Below are 12,141 nucleotides of genomic sequence, written 5' to 3' on the forward strand. Positions count from 1 at the left end.
CCGTCTTTAAGGTGACCTGTTAAATATATTCATTTGGACATTCGAGTAAACAACAGCAGTCAAACATTTGTTTTAATCTAACTGACTCAATCAAGTAAAGCCCACACTTAAATCTACGTCAATTCATTAAAATTAGGCGGACACAAATCTGTATTGTTATGTTCATTTAAATTTTCTTCAGACGTTGTTTAGTAACGATAAATATATCATATCCAAACTTTCATTATCATTATTTTTTCAGAATCGCTAATCATAAATGACGGTGGTAAAAATACACTGCAGTCTTAATAATGCACTCGACAGAGTGCTATTGTGTATTTATAATATTTAGATAGTGTATCGTCGCAGATGTATTTACGAATATACACTCCGTCTCTTACAGTCACTTTATCTTGACCGTCCACCTTTAGAAATTATCTTACACGTCCACCTTTAGAAATTATTCCCAGCTTTTTTTTTTACCTATCCATAAGGCAATTGGCTAAAGTGGAGCATGAATGACAAATAATACTGATTGGCTAGTTGTTAAATAAAGGTGATTGACTGCGACTTTTAAATCTTCGATTGGCTGATCGTGCTGACGTTCGCAAATTTAATATATGATTGGCTGAAGTGGAAAATATTCACGCCCATTTTACTCTGCAGCAATATCTGCTTGGTCCTCTTAGCGGACACTGAACAAGCCCAGGTCACGCTGATGTTATAAACACGTTGCCGAAGACAGCCTTCTTGACAGGTCAGTTGTTACCAATGATTGAGGCAAACTATGTGATGTATGAAAGAGTATTTTTCTAAAACCACTTAAAGACGTTGTACTGCTGTGAGGTTCTCATTATAGGGGGTAATCGCGTAAAAGTTTTGTCCTGTGACAAAGCCTACATCAGCTGTCACTCGGCGTGCTGTTTTTGTTTAGTGTTGTCCCTGATACTGCTGCGATAGCCTATGTCTTTTTACAACCCTGCAGTGGAATACGATGCATCGAAAATGAATAAAGTAATACATAAGTTGAAGTACTGTTGAGGCCTGGCGACTTTTTTAGAATACTATGTTACAAGCAAAAAATATATGCTTTAAAATAATATGGGTACTCCTACCCCAACCACAAATACTAACCTTAAAGTTAGTGGGGGTGGATCATAGTTGCCTATTGGTCCCTAATGTTAATGTCCCTTATGGGTGCCTAATCTTAAAAACGAAAATCCGATTTGCGTCACGATAATAGAAAAGTGTACTAGCGGTCCGTGCCGTCCGTTTAGTACACAAGTACCATAATATGTATACGTTTACCTAAGAAGCTGCTTTGAGGTTATGAAGGAAAAATAAAAATGTGTTTCCCAGTTGCATTTTACCGTTTTAATATACAGTACTGGTAAAATGAAAAGGTTGTTTCCAGTTGAATTTTACCTTTCCTTATTTGCTGATGTGAACCACATGGAGTCGGCTTCCACAAGCCATTTTGTTGCTGCTGTAAGCATGCTACCATAGTTAGCCTTTGCCAATAGGACACCACGCTGTTACAGTGGCACCGTTACCCAGTAACGCTCCGCATTCAGTGACTTTACATTCTGACATCCAAAGCCAGGAGAGAATGAACGGAACATGCTAATAATTCATCATTTGTATTCTTTAAGTTGTTTACGCGCAATACATGAAGCATTTTTTTAAAAGTTTTAAATACATTTTAAACAGTGAAACGTTAAGGCAACCCATCCATCTAACACAGTTTTGAATTCATTCGCTGTTTATTTAACTTGTGTCAATTTTAAGGTTATTTTTTCATGTAATCGTGCAATGGAAATTTAAAAGTCAGGGGTTGTTTCATGCCTTTGCACACGATGCATCCTGGACGAGCTACTGTGGATGGATGGATAATTGAGCAACTGTTACCAAGTGGCGTGCATTTTATTAGGTAAATGATAGTGTTTGTTCAGTTTTGCACTGTAATTTAGGTGAACTCTTTAAACTGAGCCCTCTTTAAAACTCAGTATTTTTAATGTCTAGTAGACCGAAATTCATAATACTTGCTGAAATAGCTATGAGACGTTCAAATGTTAATGTGACTATAATTTCAAGCGTTTACTGTACTGATGATAGTCCATTCCATTGTTGTAGGAAGGTTCTTGTTACTTGGAAGACACTTGATGAAGCTACGTTATATTTTATCAATATGTCACAGCATATTAAAGTCAAATGAAATTATTACATATTTAAATAATTATGGCACAAATGGAAATGGCGTATTGTGACATTAATGTGGGACACTGTTTCAAAATAAAATTATTCCAAATTTCCAAATGGTTTAAGATAACGTGATCTGTCTGTATCCTACCCTATATAGCATTACCTCATTTGGCTTATGCCTTTTTTTCAAGGTGACTTACAACATTTGAAAAACAATTGGTTAGTTATGTTTTTCTAGTTGGGAGCACAGACAAGTGAAGTGATTCGCACATGGTCACTCATTATACAGTGACAAAAGTTCAATCAACAACCTCAGGGTTTGAAGTTCAAATCCTTAACCAGTAAGCAGACACTGCCTGCCTTTACATATTGGGTTATCTTGAGGAATAATGGCTGGGCTTTTTGGAAGAAGAATGCATTTTATCGGTGGTGTAGTTAAGGTGGTAAACCAGTTACAAGAATTTTGGTGTTCCGTAAAAGTTGTAGTTGTGTCTTTGTGTGGCATTAACTAAAGGCAAGGCAATTGAGGGTCAACAGCTGAAGTTAACAATCAGTGGTGTCTCAGCATAAAAGGGTTACTCCAAACCAAAACACTACAACAACAACAACATTTATTTATATAGCACATTTTCATACAAAAAGTAGCTCAAAGTGCTTTACATAATGAAGAAAAGAAAAATAAAAGACAAAATAAGAAATTAAAATAAGACAACATTAGTTAACATAGAAAAGGAGAAAGGTCCGATGGCTAGGGTGGACAAAAAAAACCAAAAAAAAACTCCAGACGGCTGGAGGAAAAAAAAAAAAAATCTGCAGGGGTTCCAGGCCATGGGACCGCCCAGTCCCCTCTGGGCATTCTACCTAACATAAATGAAATATTCCTCTTTGTAGTTAGGATTCTCACAGAGTCACTTGATGTTGATGGTCATACAGACTTCTGGCTTTTAATCCATCCATTATTGTTGGAACATCACGGTGCTTTGAGTAGATGGTGGTGGCGCAATCCACCACCAAAAAGATACCCGAAAAGGAAACAGAAGAGAGAGTAGGGGTTAGTACAGATTTTAGAGCCACCATGAATCTATACTAATAAAAGGCAAAGCCCTCACTCACTCACTCACTCATCACTAATTCTCCAACTTCCCATGTAGGTAGAAGGCTGGAATTTGGCAGGCTCATCCCTTACAGCTTACTTACAAAAGTTAAGCAGGTTTCATTTCGAAATTCTACACGTAACGGTCATAACGGTCGATAACGGTCAACAACGTCCGCCATGTTGAACTTTCTTATTTATGGCCCCATCTTCACGAAATTTGGTAGGCGGCTTCCCTGCGCTAACCGAAACCGATGTATGTACTTATTTCAATGGTATTACGCCAATGTTGTCCACCATATTGAACTTTCCAACATCACTAATTCTCCAACTTCCCGTGTAGGTAGAAGGCTGACCCCATCTTCACATAATTTGGTAGGTGGCTTCCCTGCGCTAACCAAAACCGATGTACGTACTTATTTCGGTGGTATGACACCACTGTCTGCCGCCATATTGAACTTTCCAATGTCACTAATTCTTCAACTTCCCGTGTAGGTAGAAGGCTGAAATTTGTCAGGCTCATCCCTTACAGCTTACTTACAAAAGTTAACAGGTTTCATTTTCGAAATTCTACGCATAACGATCATAACGGTCGACAACGTCCTCCATGTTGAACTTTCTTATTTATGACCCCATCTTCACAAAATTTGGTAGGCGGCTTCCCTGCGCTAACCGAAACCAATGTCCATACTTATTTCAGTGGTATGATGCCACTGTCGGCCGCTACATTGAACTTTTCAACGGTCTTTGTTACTTATGGGCCCATCTTCAAGAAATTTGGTACGCGGGTTCCCAACGCTAACTGAATCCTACTTACATACATATATACGTCCATAGCCTGCAGCTCGGTCACTGTGTGAGGCGGCGTTGGGTCCCCCATCCCAAAGCCTCTCACGTTGTTGGCTGCCTGCCTATATAAGGTCATCCGTCGCTCCAGTCTCTACATTCCCTTCCTTGCTATGCCACGGGATTCACGTCTCCCTGCTGAAACTACAGCCTTTTAATTTAATCCACGGCTTCTCCGCTGTTTTATTGTTCATTTATTAAGATTATAGTTATTGTGTAGGTATTTTAGACTTACTTTACATTGTTCAGATACCCATTTCCTTTATCATTCCAACAGTACCCCCATTAACATGTCTATCGAGGTGATCACCATCGATCAAAGAACTGTCACTTACCGAGTGGTTACCATGCCCGGAGATGGCACCTACTTTTTCCATTCTCTTTGTTACATATTGCACGGCCATATCAGGCTCACTCTTGATATCCGGAGGAACATTGTGTCTTATGTATTGAATAACTGGGACAGGTTCAAGGTGTGGACTGATGACGGTACAGGAGATAATTATACTACACAGGAGCACTATAAGAGTGAAATGCTTAAGCCCTTCACCTATGCATCTGCATGTGAGTTGATGGCTGCCGCTGAATTGCTCGGTTGTCACTTTCAAGTGTACTGAAATGACCAAATATTTTACACCTTTCCACAACTGCCAATGCCTCTTAAACATCTTAGATTCACAGGTGACGATTTCAGTAATGGACACTTTGATGTTTATGAATGTCTAAACTCTCAAAAGCTGGATGTGAAGTTATAGATGAAACTGGTTGTATACTTACAACGCTTGGCCGATGCCGAATGTCTCTTCAACACAAGTCCTACAAATACTGTCGTAATTGAAACAAACTATGAAACTCAAACTGATTATGACAGCAGCAATCCAAGCTGTGAGATTTGAGACAAGATTGCTTTTCACATGGCCAACTGTACATTGCATGCTCAAGAGTAAGCTCAGCGCACAGCTTGGTCATATTACAACTAGAGGGCCGAACTGACAATGTTGTATACAAAGAAATCCTTAACAAATAATTATTGGTATATTTTCACTCAGTTTAAAAAGGTTTAATTTTCTTCTTAATAAAAATTTTAAGGCAGTACTTCGCCGCTGTGAAGCGCAGGTATTTTGCTAGTAGTTATTATAATGAGTTGGATATAAAGAGTATCAGGATTTTGATTACAGTGAAGTTATGAGAAGGCCATGTTAAAGTAATGTGTTTTCAGCAGTGTTTTAAAGTGCTCTACTGTATCAGCCTGGCGAATTCCTATTGGCAGGCTATTCCAGATTTTAGGTGCATAACAGCAGAAGGCCGCCTCACCACTTCTTTTAAGTTTTGTTCTTGGAATTCTAAGGAGACACTCATTTGAGGATCTGAGGTTACAATTTGGAATATAAGGTGTCAGACATTCCGATATATAAGATGGGGCGAGATTATTTAAGGCTTTATAAACCATAAGCAGAATTTTAAAGTCAATCCTGAATGACACAGGCAACCAGTGTAGTGACATCAAAACTGGAGAGATGTGCTTGGATTTTCTTTTTCTAGTTAGGATTCTAGCAGCTGCATTCTGCACTTCTTGTAAACGATTTATGTCTTTTTTGGGTAGTCCTGATAGGAGTGCATTACAGTAATCTAAGCGACTGAAAACAAATGCGTGAACTAATTTCTCAGCATCTTTCAGTGATATAAGAGGTCTAACTTTAGCTATGTTTCTTAAGTGAAAAAATGCTGTCCTAGTGATCTGATTAATATGCAGTTTAAAATTCAGATTACAGTCAACAATTACCCCTAAGCTTTTTACCTCCGTCTTGACTTTTAATTCTAATGTATCCAGTTTATTTCTAATAGCCTCATTGTATCCAATATTGGCAATCACTAAGATTTCAGTTTTCTCTTTATTTAACTTGAGAAAGTTACTATTCATCCATTCTGAGATACAAGTCAGACATTGTGTTAGTGAATCGAAGGAGTCATTGTCATCAGGTGCTATTGATAAGTACAGCTGTGTGTCATCAGCATAGCTGTGGTAGCTCACGTTGTGCCCTGAGAAAATCTGACCTAATGGAAGCATATAGATTGAGAAGAGCAGCGGACCCAGGATAGAGCCTTGTGGATCACCACTAGGGGGTTCCCCCCGCTCGCTAGCCACTTTGCGTTGCCGTTGCTCGCGTTGTGAAGAGGGGGACTGAACGCACGCCAAGAAGATGTGGTCGCTCCTACGAAACTCTGTCTTAAATGGTGATACAATGGGAAACAAATAGTTTTTTTTTTTTAACCTCCTCTTTGCTCTATCAGCTGCTGGCTTGCTGCTGCTGATGTGCTGCGTGATCTGCATCTCACACGGCACTTCGAACATTTAAAAGCCTGTACAGCAGCTGTCCTACTCTTTGTGTTTTATTTCCGGCCCCAGGCGATTTTTAATCTTTTGGCACAAAGTCCTGTCTTGCGGGACGTGAGTTCTTGATATTTTTTAGTTTATAATTTAAAAACAGAATAAGAATCTGAAACATCACTTTAAAGTTCGATAAATTCTGAAAAGAATGATACCAAACATATATATGTAAGTTTTAAAATAAGCCAGATTTAAAGCATGACAAGAAACATGACATAAAAACGTCACAGTTTCACATTTAGGCTTAGGATTTTATATATATATAATATAATATGTTACTTAACACATATAGTTTGCAGCACTGACTGAGTAGTCTTAAACTTGTAGTCTTATGTTTTTCATGTAGGTAACCGAGTTTCAGATAGAATGGGAGTCTATCTGGACCACAGCAGACAGTCTAAAAAGTAAAAAAAAAAAAGTTTGTAGGCTCAGAACAAGCAAAATGCTTTAATTTGTTTAAAATATATTGTAAGTAAATACTTCTGAACAGTGCACCAGAGAAAACACATTCACAAGCTTTTAAACAGAAGACAACTCTTAACCAACGAATGCGGGGAAGCACAGGTTTTCAGTTCAAAACCTCATTTTATTTTAAACATTTTATATTAAAACTAGACATTAAGCCCGTTACAATAACGGGCGCTAGAACAGTATTGCATAAACATTTGTAGGAACAGTCTATATTAAATGGCAAGGGACCTTGTATGTGGCTGTAATATGCGTCACTGTATTGTGTGCCTTTAATTTTCTCGCTCAGTAATACTGGTTTGTATTTCCGTAAAATGCCTGTAATTTTGTCAGACAGTAATACAGTGGAACCGAAGTAATTTCCCCCATAGGATTGTATGTAAATACAATTCATCCGTTCCAGACCGTGTGACCTGTATGTAAATATATATATTTTTTAAGATTTTAAGCACAAATATAGTTAATTATACCATTGAATGCACAGCGTAATAGTAAACTAAACGTAAAAATATTGAATAACACTAAGAAAACCTTGAACAACAGAGAAAACTAACACTGCAAGAGTTCACGCTATAGCCTTTTAGTTTTAAGCACAGGGAAAAAAATGAACATTTGAAAAATCCGTAATCTAATAAACAACCAAGAAAAGTAACATAGCAACAATGCACACGTGCGCCTGTGTGTGTGTCTGTCTCTGTGGCGGGCCTGCGTGCGTGCGTGCGTGCGTGCATGCGTGCGTGTCTGTCTGTCTCGGGCGGGCCTGCGTGTCTGTCTGTCTCTCGTGCGCACGCACCTGTCTGTGTGTCTGTCTCTTTCTCTCTCTCTGCACACACAGGGAATGCACAGGAAGAGACTGAACACGTGCCGTTTGGCCCCGCACATGCGCACTTCACCAGAAGACACACACACGGACACCTGGACGCACACAGGGTTTTATTAAAGAGGATGTTTATAACAAACTCAAAAAGTTATCACAATAACAGTTTGAGCATTTTCAAGGAAAATTGTAAATGCAGTTTCTTACATAGAAAAAAAAATTGTCCATCCATCCATCCATCCTCTTCCGCTTATCCGAGGTCGGGTCGCGGGGGTAGCAGCTTAAGCAGAGGCCCAGCCTTCCCTCTCCCCGGCCACTTCTTCCAGCTCTTCCGGGAGAATCCCAAGGCGTTCCCAGGCCAGCCGGGAGACATAGTCCCTCCAGCGTGTCCTGGGTCTTCCCGGGGCCTCCTCCCGGTTGGGCGTGCCGGAACACCTCACCAGGGAGGGGTCCAGGAGGCATCCTGATCAGATGCCCGAGCCACCTCATCTGACTCCTCTCGATGCGGAGGAGCAGCGGCTCTACTCTGAGCCCCTCCCGGATGACTGAGCTTCTCACCCTATCTTTAAGGGAAAGCCCAGACACCCTCCGGAGGAAACTCATTTCAGCCGCTTGTATTCGCGATCTCGTTCTTTCGGTCCCTACCCATAGCTCATGACCATAGGTGAGGGTAGGAGCGTAGATCGACTGGTAAATTGAGAGCTTTGCCTTACGGCTCAGCTCCTTTTTCACCACGACAGACCAATGCAGAGCCCGCATCACTGCGGATGCCGCACTGATCCGCCTGTCGATCTCACGCTCCATTCTTCCCTCACTCGTGAACAAGACCCCGAGATACTTGAACTCCTCCACTTGGGCAGTATCTCTCCTCCAACCCTGAGAGGGCACTCCACCCTTTTCCGGCTGAGGACCATGCTCTCGGATTTGGAGGTGCTGATTCTCATCCCAGCCGCTTCACACTCAGCTGCGAACCGATCCAGAGAGAGCTGAAGATCACGGCCTGATGAAGCAAACAGGACAACATCATCTGCAAAAAGCAGTGACCCAATCCTGAGTCCACCAAACCGGACCCCTTCAACACCCTGGCTGCGCCTAGAAATTCTGTCCATAAAAGTTATGAACAGAATCGGTGACAAAGGGCAGCCTTGGCGGAGTCCAACTCTCACTGGAAACGGGCTCGACTTACTGCCAGTAATGCGGACCAAGCTCTGACACCAGTTGTACAGAGACCGAACAGCTCTTATCAGGGGGTCCGGTACCCCATACTCCCGGAGCACCCCCCACAGGATTCCCCGAGGGACACGGTCGAATGCCTTTTCCAAGTCCACAAAACACATGTAGACCGGTCGGGCAAACTCCCATGCACCCTCCAGGACTCTGCTAAGGGTGAAGAGCTGGTCCACTGTTCGCGACCAGGGCCGAAAACCACACTGTTCCTCCTGAATCCGAGGTTTGACTATCCGACGGACCCTCCTCTCCAGAACCCCCGAATAGACATTTCCAGGGAGGCTGAGGAGTATGATCCCTCTATAGTTGGAACACACCCTCCGGTCCCCCTTTTTAAATTAAAAAAAAAATTGTAGTATGTGAAATTTCTTTGTTCCTGGATTTACCAGTTCTGCTTTGGGGCTTGAAGGCAGAAACCCTGTTAAGCCACAGATTCTTTATCTATTTTATTTTTTGGTGCTGAAATTTATAGCATGCATGGAATTGCATAATTAACTGTTTCAGAGTAGATGTCACCATTGTTACGAATCACATCAGTTTCTTATGTACAATACAATCTATCACTGTGCCCAATGAACAAAAATGGGAAATTTTTGAATATTCATTTGAGCTTCTGCTTTAAGTGTTGAGCTTTTCATATTGATGTTGAGAAATCTTTTAATACTGTCATTTAATGTATGGCAAAATAATGTGTTAACTTTAATTTTGTGTGTGTGTGTGTTTTTTTTTATGGAACCATTTGTTTGACATTTTATCATCACTGGTACCAGTAGCCTTATACATTGTAAAATGCAGTCTCTAACTTGCTTCCTCACACACATTTTACTAGAGGTTGTCTTCTCCCTTGGCCACCCTCTAATTAAGATGCTGCTGCTCTGGTTTAGCACGGTTCAAGTGATCATTTCTCTGCCACAGCCACTGCCTGCACATTCTCACTGAGATTTCTTATTTATACCACTGACCTTGGTTCAGGGTCAGCATCATCTGCGCTCACTTTCCCCAATTCTATTAGCCAGTCCAAGCCAGGATCCATCCATCCAATATCCAACCCGCTATATCCTAACACAGGGTCACGGGGGTCTGCTGGAGCCAATCCCAGCCAACACAGGGCACAAGGCAGGAACAAACCCCGGGCAGAGCGCCAGCCAACTGCAGGGCACACACACACACCAAGCACACACTAGGGACAATTTAGGATCACCAGTGCACCTAACCTGCATGTCTTTGGACTGTGGGAGGAAGCCCACATAGACACGAGGAGAACATGCAAACTCCATGCAGGGAGCAAACCCAGGTCTCCTGACTGCGAGGCAGCAGCGCTACCACTACGCCACCCCCAAGCCAGGATCCTTCTAAAAAATCACTTATGGTTATTTGTTGTAATTGTACATTTCTGTTGGAATTTTCATGGGCTGTCTAAGTGTTTAAATTAAAGTATATGTATGTCCTGTTTTTTTTTTAACACAAAGAACTAATTTTCGATGATTGTTTTTATTAGAAAGTTTCCTTCAGGAAATTAATTTTTTTAGCTCTATTTTTTGATGCTATCTTGCTTGACCTTGGATGCCTCCATTTTGTGTAGCTTTATTGTAGTGGTTGCTATGGGTGACATCCAGGGACACACTAAACATTTTAATAGGACTTAATAGTATGAAGGTCAGCTCTATATACTTCCTGGTATCTAAGACTGGATAAGTTTACATGCATTGTCTGTTAAAGGATAAGTTGGTATTTTTCAAGTTATTTCTTCCCAAATATGATATATGTGCTTTTGCCTAGTGAAATTGTGTTCTAAAGTTAAAAAATGCCACTGGTAACAATACATAAATAAATAAGTACATTTTAATGAATACTGAGCACTTTAAGATAACATAAATCTGAGCCAGTTCATCTGAAATAAATGCAATGCGCCAAATAAAATTTTAATTAATGTTTTTGAATTAACCATAAGGTAGTACTCGTGTTTACATTATATTACATCATCTAACGTAATAACACATGAGGTAGCACTATGTGCTGTATGTCTTCACGGTTTCTGGTTTGAATATATACATACAGTAAAGTCAAGGATTGGTAGCCAGAGTTGGGAGAGGTGAGAGAAATGAAAAAAATATGTCTGAAGCTTTACTGGATGTTTACGGGAAGAGGATATTAAGGATATGTGAGTCAGTCCTGTTGTTTCTCTGGGCTGTCCAAGCTGTGGATGAACCTGCAACTGTCCTGATCTAATATATTCTGTCCTCCCAACAGCATGGGACTTTGGGCAATGCACAGAGTGTCCTTCAAGCTAAAAATGAGCTGCCAAACCCCCTGGATTACCCTGTGTGTTTGGATGTTGGGAAATAGTCCACAATCTACTGAGCAGTACACGACGCTGTATATATGCAAAAGAACTCTTAGTTCATATTCCAAGATTTTCAGCAGGACCTGTAGAGAAGGGAAAAGCATTACTGTTTCTGTTTAGATGCTGAAGTACTGACTGTTTCTCAAAATGGTGAGACTGGGCTCAGTGCTTGGCTTGGCAGACTAGATCTCAGTTTTCAGCTCCACAAAGAGAAGAGATTGTCAGTTTTCAGCTCCCCATAGAGATAGTGGCTCATCAGCTTTTTAGTTTCAGAGAGAAGTCATTTCATGGAGTAGTACTTTAGGAGAGTTAGAGCAGAGTGCTGCTAGGAGCTCCTCAGAAGGTGCCCACAAGTGTTCCATTGAGAGTTCCCTTCAGAGAGTTCAGTGTAGCTAGTTGTTTTGAATGAATGTATAACCTCTTGTGATTGGATTCATTTTGCTTCCTGTTACAAAATCATGACCAGTTTGTAGGTGTATTGTTTTGTTCATCACAGTTGTCCTTCGATGAATTATAGATTTTTGTTCTTAGATATTTATTTGGCTCCTTCTGTCCTGAAAGAGTTCACAGAGAGGTCTCTGCAAAGATGTCTGTTCATCTGATAACAAAGGTGTACAGTTTGGACATGGTATGAAGAATTCAGTCCCTTATTTTGGAATGTAAGGGGGGAAAGGTGAAGCTAAATGTCTAAAACCCTGCTGTCTTAACAAGCCTGGTGTGCCACTAAAGTCTAGCAGAATGGGCAATGCCCACTTTTTCCTACAAGGAAGCTGTAG

The 12,141-nt window shown here is 40.8% G+C and overlaps 1 protein-coding gene across 1 annotated transcript in view; it reads left to right on the forward strand.

The window, feature by feature from the left end:
- The first annotated feature begins 648 nt into the window (after positions 1–648).
- The window catches only part of aadat (aminoadipate aminotransferase), a 112,061-nt gene continuing 100,568 nt past the window's right edge, over positions 649–12,141 (forward strand). Inside the window, exon 1 of the mRNA XM_039751250.1 lies at positions 649–736. The gene's annotated coding sequence lies outside the window, so the exon portion shown is untranslated. The remainder of the gene's footprint in view (positions 737–12,141) is intronic.

The sequence above is a fragment of the Polypterus senegalus genome, chromosome 4, assembly GCF_016835505.1.
Source record: "Polypterus senegalus isolate Bchr_013 chromosome 4, ASM1683550v1, whole genome shotgun sequence".
Classification (NCBI taxonomy): domain Eukaryota; kingdom Metazoa; phylum Chordata; class Cladistia; order Polypteriformes; family Polypteridae; genus Polypterus; species Polypterus senegalus.